This window comes from Scardinius erythrophthalmus, assembly GCF_964197995.2.
Source record: "Scardinius erythrophthalmus genome assembly, chromosome: 23".
NCBI lineage: Eukaryota > Metazoa > Chordata > Actinopteri > Cypriniformes > Leuciscidae > Scardinius > Scardinius erythrophthalmus.
This window is the reverse complement of record NC_138243.1, coordinates 6,483,638-6,493,580: the sequence shown is the minus strand read 5'-3', so window position 1 is coordinate 6,493,580 and position 9,943 is coordinate 6,483,638. Positions and strand designations below refer to the sequence as shown.

Genomic DNA, 9,943 nt, shown 5'->3' with positions numbered 1-9,943 from the left:
GAGACTTCAGTGTAAACGCCCACTGCTGTGATTGGCTGTGAGACTCCAGTGTAAGCAGGGCCGGATCTAGACATTTGGAGGCCCTAGGCAAAATTCATGTTGGAGGCCCCCCCACCCCCAATAAAACACACTTGAAACAAATATGATTCCTAACCTTTTTATTTATACAACATTTAACTTTAAATTTAGTATATTTTTACTTACACAGTACATAAGTTTGGACAAATTACTATTTGTAATGTTTTTGAAAGAAGTCTATAAATCCTCATCAAGCCTGGATTTATTTGATCAAAAATACAGAAAAATAATATAGTGAAATATTATTACAATTTAAAATAATGGTTTTCTATTTTACTAGGCTATACTTTAAAATATATTTCTGTGATGCAAAGCTGAATTTAGTGTCACGTGATCCTTCAGAAAACTGATTTATTATCAAATGTTAGAAATGGTGCTTAATATTTATTTTATAACATGTGATACTTTTTTTCATGATTCTTTGATTATTAAAAAGTTCTTTTAAAAAAGTCTTCAATATCACTTTTATAAATTTAACACATCCTTGCTGAATATTCCTGTTTTTTTTCTGTATTTTTGATCAAATAAATGCAGGCTTGTAGCATAATAATAAACTTCTTTCAAAAACATTAAAAATAGTAATGGGTCCAGACTTGTTACTGGTAGCCTATCAAACTTTATCTAAGCTAATCTCTTTTTTGTTTAATGAAGATGTTATTGTTCTTGTTGTTATTTTGCTGTTTTATTCAGTTTATTCACAGTTCCAGAATACAACTTCAGTAGATGAACATGAACGTGCTTTTATAATTTGTCTGCGTTATGGGCAGGATTTTTCCCTCCCATTTAATCAATAATGACTGCAGATATTGTCATATTATTAATATCAGTAATATGTTATTATGTATTGCATTGCTACCTTAAATATGCTATACACAAATCAAGTGGAAGAGAAAGACACGATCGCTACTGAGCAGGAAAAAAAATCTAAACTAATATTCGTATAGGCTATGATGTCAGGGTATTATCTAATCATCAGCATCAGAATATAGAAGATAGACCCATATGAGATCCTTTATTTGAAACATTTAAAAATGTTGCAGTGTGTTGGTTTTTTAACTTTGAATACAAACGTCTTGTCTTTTACTTTTGTAGCTTTTTTACTAGTCAGCTCTGGACGCGATGTTATTCACTGATTCTACGCGCAAATTCAAAGCGTCGCGTCTGGGCACGTTAATGACGCTCGCGCTCTTTTAAACTCACAAAGCGGTGAATGATTTTTCCAGAAATGACGCTGATCTACAGTAGCCCACAAGTTTATATTTAAAATACATTGCAATCACACCAAAATCGATGACCTGCATTACGAGCTGTGCTTCTTTGCGTGCCTATTTCTGCTTTTGCTTCGCACTCGCAGCACCTGATGGATGCGTTCGTTGACCGCCTCTGATCGCCTCTGACGTCCCCTCGGACTAAACTGGCTGGCGCCTCTATACAGTCATGGGCTGGCGTTAATGTGACGTAATGTAACAGTCTATGGTTAAGATAAACATCGTTACTATTTTTAGTTGATTAATAGGCTACATTTTGAAATAAATTGTAGATAGGACATTTAGGCTAAATTTTCTTTTTTTTTTGTCCCTCTGTCTGGGCCCCATCCCGCCAATCGGGCCCTAGGCACGTGCCTAGTTTGCCTTTGCGTTAATCCGGCTCTGAGTGTAAGCCTGTTGATCACGTGAATGAAGATCTTATCATTGCAACGCAGTTTCTGCACTCTCACTAATGATTTCACCAATGCAAACATGATGTACGTACAGTAAGAGCTTCGTTGTGCAGTGTAACAGCGTCATTGATTTTCATAACGAGTTTTGGCAAGTGTCCAGATAAACTTGCGCTGTGTGATTGACAGCTTGGGCGACTGGAAAGGGATTGTTCTTTGATCGCTATCTGTATATTAATCACAGTTTAAGTAAGATTATTTTCATCCTACTAAGAGAAACGACGTGAAGTTGATCGTTTAGTCACTGGCTTGATTTACTGATGCATAAACAGTATTGAACGACTTTGAGAGAAAGATTATTTGTCTGAACTTGAACAATTACACATCAGACATTCACATAACCCACTGTATCTTCAGTGGCTCGGATGAAGGAACTAAAAAATACCTTTGTGTTCACTTGTACATCCAAACACTGAGCAACTGCCAATGCTTCGCTCGTTTTCAAGCCATGATGTCTCTCGAAGAAAAATGATTCGGACGATGATTCAGCTGCGCAGTTCCGCCTGGCCTTGAACATGGGCTGGCATATGCAAATTTTTGGAGGCGTACATATTAATGATCCCGACTGTTGCGTCACAGTCGGTGTTATGTGGAGATTCGCCTATGAGATTTAAATAAGAAGGAGAAAACAATGGTGTTTGAGACTCACTGTATGTCATGTCCATTACTGAACTCTTGTTATTTAACTATGCCAAGATAAATTCAATTTAAAATTCTAGGGCACCTTTAAGAGGGTAACTTGGTACAAGAACAAGAGTCAATACACACACAATTTCGTAACACATTTTTCTGTAACATGAAATTCTGGTTATTTAAAGAATACCCCCAGATACACAGGCCAGCTGACAGTCTTGCCTGGGCCCGGGACGAGATAATCTTAGATGCCCCCCCCCCCGCCCCGCCCCGCCCCGCCCCGCCCCGCCCCGCCCAGATCTCTCCTTTTCCCTTGCTCTTCCTCTCCTCTGCATTAACTATGTTAACAAATACAACTTTTGATTTCAATAATGTAGGCTATTAGTAGCAAGAATATTAAAATTGATATTAAAGGCATAGTTCACCCAAAAATGGAAATGCTGTCATCTTTTACACTTCCTCAAGTTGTTCCAAACCTGTATAACTTTCTTTCTTCTGCTGAACACAAAAGAAGATATTTTGAAGAAAGTCGGTAAACAAACGACTGATGGACCCCATTGACTTACATAGTAGGAAAAAAAAAATACTATGGAAGTCAATGGGGACCAGCAACTGTTTAATTACCAACCTTCTTTAAAATATCTTCTTTTGTGTTCAGCAGAAGAAAGAAAGTTATACAGGTTTGGAACAACTTGAGGAAGAGTAGCCTAAATGATGACAGCATTTTCATTTTTGGGCGAACTATCCCTTTAAGAATGCCGGTGAAGTGCAGTTTATGTTAACTAATGTAGTTAACTAGAGTTTAATAAATGGAAGATTATTGTAAATTATTATTTTTTTAAATACACCAATTCAGTGTTGGACAGATCAGTTGTTTTAACCCTTCATTAAAGTGAATGGTTCAAAGGAATCATTCGTATTATGCGTATCGGACGTGGTGTCATTAGTGGACTTGTGGCCTACGCACAGTCTATGAGCCTACGGCACGCATTGTGTGATTATCTCGGCAGTTTAGGACATCGCACAAGATTTGTGTCAACACAGAAAACATTTCATCACTGGATAGGTTTTTTCGTTTACTGAAATTGTGGTTTATGTCCGAATGGGCGGCACGCTTTTAAGAGAAAATAAGGCAATTTTTTTTTTTTTTTTTTTAGCACAAGTCACTCGGCTAATTCAGGAGAAAAAAATCTCCAAATGCTCCACGTGAAACTGCGGTCTTCCTACCTTTTACTATAGTGTCAATTGATTTTGATTAATATGCACGAGGGAGAGAGAGCAAGACAGCGCTCTACGTGTTGTTTGAAGACGAGAGAGCGCGCGCGCGCGACCGGCGCTCTCTCTCTCTCTCTCTGAGTCATTCTATTCTACATCACTTACCGATCAAATAAGGCTTTGGCAGGACAAAAATTTGCTTTGGCGGCCGCCCAAAAAATTTAAATGCAGGAAAACTCCTGACAAGGCTCGTAAACGTTGGCTGCGCTGTTTCTTACCTTGCTCTCCGTTGACTTTACTAGTTCCAGCTTCACCGTCACAACCTTTTTTAAAAAATATTTGTTTAGAAAATCTCCCAGGGCTCTAATTTCTTCTTCCCTTCTTCTCTTTTCTTTCCTTTTCTGAGCACCGGACTTGTGCTGACCGGACATTTTGAGAGTTCTGAACTTCAAATCAAATGACAACATCAAATTTTGATCAGTGGCCAAACCATTTTTGTGTTGGGGGTGGGGGGGTTCTTGGCCACTATTTCAATGACAATTAGGAAGAAAACAAATAAAAAGCTTTTATGTAACTCAAATATTACATATTTTTTTCCACAAATAGGCCTTATTTATTTTTATTTTTAATAATTTAATGAGGGCCCACTTTTGGGCCCCCCCTCTACCCTGGGCCCGGGACAACAGACCCGTTTGTCCCCCCCTGTCGGCGGGCGTGACAATACACGTGCACTACTTGGGCATCTGCGGCTCCTCATCCTCTTCAACACTGGCGCTGGAGTCTGATGATGTTCCCAGTGTGTTGTCGAGAAACAATGCTCCTCCTTTGGCATGCGTTACTGGGTTGTCTTGTGCTGTGTTGGTGGCTCCATTTTCACTTAAGTTGAGCTGCCTCATTTTCTTTTTGGCAGCCAGTGTCATGGTTTGTACTGTGCTTTGGACCTTCACGTTGACAGCAGACAAGAACTTAAGTTTTCTGAACCCGGGATCCAGAGCAGCATCGATTAGGACTGTGTTTGGAGATTCAGGTTGAAACACAGTCCTTGCCATCTTGTTGTGATCTGTTCTTTGACATGAGATTGCTATAATTTGACTGGTGCAGTCTCAAAAGCTGAACTCTGAATGGACTTCTTAAGGCTTTGCACTATCTGTGGAAGGGCAGAGAGGGTAACATATTGTTGCCCTCTCAGAAACACCGTAGCTCCATTGAATGGCTCAAGTCCCTGAATTAGCTTCTCAATCAGGTTCCACTGTTTAGGCATGAAATCACTTGGAAATAGCTTGGCGGTTCTTCAGAGCACTTTGCACAACCTAGTTCAGGGTGTGACCTGCACATCGCACAGATGCCCATCCATGCTTTTCTGCCAAAATCTTCACTGCAACATTAGCACCGTTGTCATGAATAACAGCTTTTATTTTCTCTGGTTAAATGTCGAATTTGGCAATAACATCTTCAAGCCACTCTGCAATATTTGCAGCTGTGTGTCTTTCTTCAAGGGGCATCGTCGTCAGGCTGTGGGACTCCTTTTCCCAATCCTCCCAAAGAAAGTGACACGTCACCCCCAGATACACCTCTTTAGCAACACTTGTCCAAATGTCGGTTTTGAGTGCAACGCTGTCAGTCTCCTTAAGGGTTCAACTTGCCTTTAATTTCTTCATATATTTATTCTCCATAATTTTCATTAAGTAGGATCGGAGGAAGCGTGTACCTGGGGTTGAAAGTGGAAATCATCCTCTGAAAGCTCTCATCCTCCGTGTCTGTGACAATCATGTTTAAAATGCTGTTTGTAAACTTAGTTGCTTGCTCAGTTGAACAGGATGAAACTGTCCGCACGAAGCTGTCCATACGACTCTGATTTACTGAAGAAAAGGTAAAATAAAAAATGATTAGGGATATTCACAGTTCCCTTTCAATTGCTCCTGTTCCCTTCCTTCAGGGATTGAGGGATACATTAGTAACCAAGACGTTTTTCTCCATTGTGTATACACAAAAAGTGGAACTATGCCCACAAGTCTGAAAACTCAAAGCTTGTGTATCAACAAGACTCCAGGCTGCTAAACATTAACTACAACCACATTCTTTTCTCTCAATAGAAATTTTTAAATCACATTTTGCATATTTTGTTCATCTGGAAAAGACTGGCATTCATAAGGCCACAACCTAATTACCAACAGGTCTCAGTCACATTTTACCTTTTCAAACTCAATTGGCAAAACACTTCAATCATGTCTCAGAGCATAAAAGAGGACTGGCTAATGTACATGTACATCCTAATAGCCTCGTGCACACCAGGACGATTATTGCACGCGCTTATCACCGACGTTTAATGCCTCGTGACTAAACAAAGGGCATCAATGTGAGTATGCACACCGATGTGCAAAACTCCAGGCGTAAAAGCGTACTTTTTTTTGTATTCGGTTTAGTTTTTTTTGGTTTTATGGAGGAATTATGGATTACGGAGAGGCGTCACTCCATGAGGGAGTGAATTTGCACGTTCACGCGGTGCATCACCAGTATGAACACAAAGACGCGACGAAAAAAGTCTCAAAAAACGCTGGCAATAAGTTTGCGCGATAATCGTCCCAGTGTGCACGAGGCTTAAGAATGGCTAATGTACATTAATTTACTATATTTACCTGATATATTGCTTTCTGTGGTGTTTTTATCCATAACTGTGAGAGAAGTGTGTGTGTGTGTGTGTCAGAGAGAGAGTGAGACTGTCAACCTGAATGACGCTTAGGCTTTCCCAAAACTTAGCTAACTTAGGGACATCATAACTACTAGTCCCCATATTGATCTACGGTCTTAAATAGTCACTGCACATAGTCACATTCAACATTAATTTTTATGGGCCTTCATTTCAACTAGCAATCATATTGATTTAGGCTAAATGTGAAGGCTACCGTTACCTTGTATTGACTCCGCTCCGTGGACCTGGGGTGTATTCCAGAAAGCAAGGTTAACTTACCGTCAGATAAACCTTGAACTCTTGGTTGGTTAACCCCAAACTTGCTTACTCTGGGTATGTCGGTTCCAAAACACATGTGAGGAGTTAGTTTAATCAACCTCCTATTGGTAACCCAGAGTCATGGCTGGACTGGCCATTGGGCACACCGAGCATTTGCCCGGTGGGCCGACGTGCTTTTTGGGCCGATATATTTGGGCCCAAAATTTGTACATCGGCGGGCCATTCGTTTTGTTTTGTTTTGCTTAATTGGCGGCGCTGGGTTTGTGCCGGTGTAATGCATCGGTCAAAGTCAGTGTTAGTTTTTTTTTCTGACAGACCAGCCCATGAAACACGTAGATCAGCGGCCCATTGGCTCTTTTCTTGATTGACACTGGGCTGGCCCAATCACAACTTTAAACGAGTGAGCGAGCGTGCAGCAGTGTCAGTGTGTATCTGTCAAAATAGATGGAGAAGAAACGCAAGGAATGTGCAGATAAATAGCGTGAAAAAATAGAACCAGGCCCTTAAAGCAGACGCTGTAAACTGTGTCAAAATATATGTTTTCTGACCTTCATCAGCTCCTGTGGCAGATGATGATAGTGAGGACGGAGGATCAGGAGAGAGATGGGAGAGTGTAGAGTCCGCGGTAGCCTAAGCAGAACTACTTTCAAAACACTTAGGCCATGTCATAAGTGTAGATTATTTCCACATCTGCATAGTTGACGATTACTGCAATTCACTAGAAATTTAATAAGAGACGTTTGTAAACCATGTTTTCCGCCAAAATAAAAGCTTGATGCAGTTTGCGTCAAAATAAAAGATCATGTGCTTATCTCTTTCAAGTATAGAAATTGGTACAACACTAATTATGAAAGTTTCCTTTATTTTTTAGTGCATTTGTTTTACAAAATATGGCTATTACTGTCATTGGATTAATATTATAACTATTATTAAATAATAGGCCTAGGTGTAATGTAAATAGACACTGTAACTAAAAGTACTGTAACTTAATTTGCACACTGAATATGGGTTGGAGCTTTTAATTTTGAACTCTCAAAGTGCACCAGATTGATGAATTTAACATTAAAATGCACAAAATTTTCTCACGGGTGGCCATGCCCCCGAACCCCCCTGGAAGGACAGAGGTCACACCACCATATTTTAACAAAAATCCTGTAAGAAACACTTGTATTGCTATGCCAGAGCCGCTTATAGCTTGTTTTAGGATTCATCACTGTGGAGTATAGTTCAACTGTATTAATAAATATCAAATTTTGACTTATTTCATCTGTTAACTCTAACTCGTTCCTATACTCGCTCATTACATGGCATTAGTGGTTTTAATGAATAGGAGTTGGTATGCATATAATTAAGGGCGTGCAAAGATGGGTGGTGTTTATGGTCATATAGTGGGCCGGTCTGGGCAAAAATGCCCGGGCCGATTTTTTGTCCCAGTCCAGCCCTGCCCAGAGTTAATGGATCGCCGATTTCAGGAGTCACCATGGAAACCAAGGGAGAAAAAAAGCGAGCTACATATTTCGGTGAAACTGAGTTGGAGGTTTTAATGCTTGCTTATGAAGACTATAAGCCCATTATAACTAAAAAAAGCTGCGCATCAACAAAAGAAAGTAGTTGGCTTGGCAAAAAATTACGGACAGAGTAAATACATGAGTCTATAAAATTATACATGGGCTATTTTCCCCTTTCATTGTGACGCAAAAATATCTCTCACCTCTCACCTTCCACCTCTTAGTGTGGCAATGTTGTGAAGAACAACACCTGTGTTCTGCTGTGGGACAGGTTGAATTGTGCCTGTGGTCCAGGCTCAGGTTCAGGGTAGGGTGTCATCATATAGGGCAGACAAGGGTACCCTCTGTTCCCCAGAAAGTAACTATTGAAGTGTCCTATAAAGGTAGTTAAAGTGTATAATTAAATAAATAAAAAAACATAAAAAAAACATTGTGTAAGGCAAAACATACCTTGTTGAAATTTGTGGCACAATGATGACTCCCTAAACATTCTGGCATCATGCACAGACCCTGGCCATTTGGCTTCAACATTAGTGATGAGGTGGGTTGCATCACATATTACCTAGTTAGTGGAGACCAGTAATGAGAGTGATTTAATGGTTTAAACACCCAAAAAAATCTATTGTCACCTGCACATTGATGCTATGGATTGACTTCCTATTAACATAGTCTCCTTCATTGACTGAAGGAGCTTTAATGGGAATGTGGGTTCCATCAATGCACCCAATCACATTTGGGAACCCTGAAATTGAAAGTTATATAATTAGAAACATTTAAAATGATTGTGACTGTACACAGTTTGGATAGATTAAGTAGTGCTATGTAACCAAAATGGTCTGTCATAGAAAATCATAGAACGGACAAACCCGCCACTCTGTGGAATTCCTCTTAAAGGTGCAATGTGTGATATTTCTGAGGATCTATTGACAGAAATGCAATATAAGATCCATAACTATGCTTTCAGTGGTGTATAAAGACCTTACTTAATGAACCTTTAAGTTTTTATTACCTTAGATATAGTCATTTATATCTACATAACCGCGGCCACCCCCTTCTATGAAGGTCGACATATTGTGACGTCATGTTTCTACCATAACCGACAGCGAACAAACAGCGCTACAGAGCGCGTTTCGTCACTAACTTGAAAGAAAAAGACGAAGCAGAAAACTCAGGTTGTCCCTGACTCTGCAAACGTGGAGAAAAACATGCTGTCTGAACGACGCCTCGGACATAGTAACGTTAGCTATTTCCCCTTACCTAAGTTAGTTGCTTTGATGCTCTAATCTTATACTAACTACCATGGAAACAAGCTATGGTAAAGTCAGTGAATAAAAGACTAACACAATGATAAACAAGTAAAAATAACAATCGCAATAACATGTGATTTTACTGAATAATTAAGTAAATATAATTTAATATAAAATATAATATAGAGAAACCTCATTGCTTGACTTGCTACTCTCTGCTGACTCAGACGACGACATCTTCCGATCCTACGTCGGCCACCGTAGCTTCTCATTCGAGTTTGCAATTTGAAGGAAAGGCCGCAGTTATTGACCAGTTGCAATTCGCAAATCTCACCACTAGATGCCGCTAAAAATCACACACTGCACCTTTAAATGACCCTCAGTGGTTTATGGCCAGGGAACTGCACAAAAGTGTGTAGGAACCGTTTGAGTGCAATGCATACTGTACGAACAGCCCTACACATCCCACATGCTCTGCATTGTATTGTATACAAAAAACTCCCTGTTGCAAAAAAGCGAAGGGCAATGCACAAAATGTGCTCCGTGTTAAGCACTAATCCGCGATGTGTCACGTTTG

At 39.8% G+C, this 9,943-nt stretch overlaps 1 long non-coding RNA gene across 1 annotated transcript; it reads right to left on the bottom strand.

Annotated features, from left to right (window-relative positions):
* Positions 1-3,583: 3,583 nt before the first annotated feature.
* LOC308683543 lies at positions 3,584-9,619 on the bottom strand. Its single transcript, XR_014029258.1, has 4 exons — positions 9,559-9,619; positions 8,570-8,681; positions 8,323-8,494; positions 3,584-5,502 (listed from the first exon to the last, which is right to left on the bottom strand). It is a non-coding gene; the product is annotated as an uncharacterized lncRNA (long non-coding RNA).
* Positions 9,620-9,943: the final 324 nt, after the last annotated feature.